Here is a 283-nt window from a genome sequence, read left to right on the forward strand (position 1 = left end):
ATTTCAAAATTGAGCTCTGGCACCTCTGCAAATCCCTGCTTCCCTCTGCGAAGGGCCTATCTTTTACTTTATGTCTTTTACTTTATGCAAGAGTCAAGGTGATCTTCACCTTTCCCTTTTTCATTTTATCCTTTGGCAAGCACCTCGTGTTGGAAAGATCCTAATATATATATATATATATATATATATATATATATATATATATATATATATATATATATCCAATTGGATGTAAGTTAGCATGAACTATTATTGTTGACATCACCCAAAGGTGAATACGTTG

This window comes from Triticum aestivum, chromosome 1B (genome assembly GCF_018294505.1).
Source record: "Triticum aestivum cultivar Chinese Spring chromosome 1B, IWGSC CS RefSeq v2.1, whole genome shotgun sequence".
NCBI lineage: Eukaryota > Viridiplantae > Streptophyta > Magnoliopsida > Poales > Poaceae > Triticum > Triticum aestivum.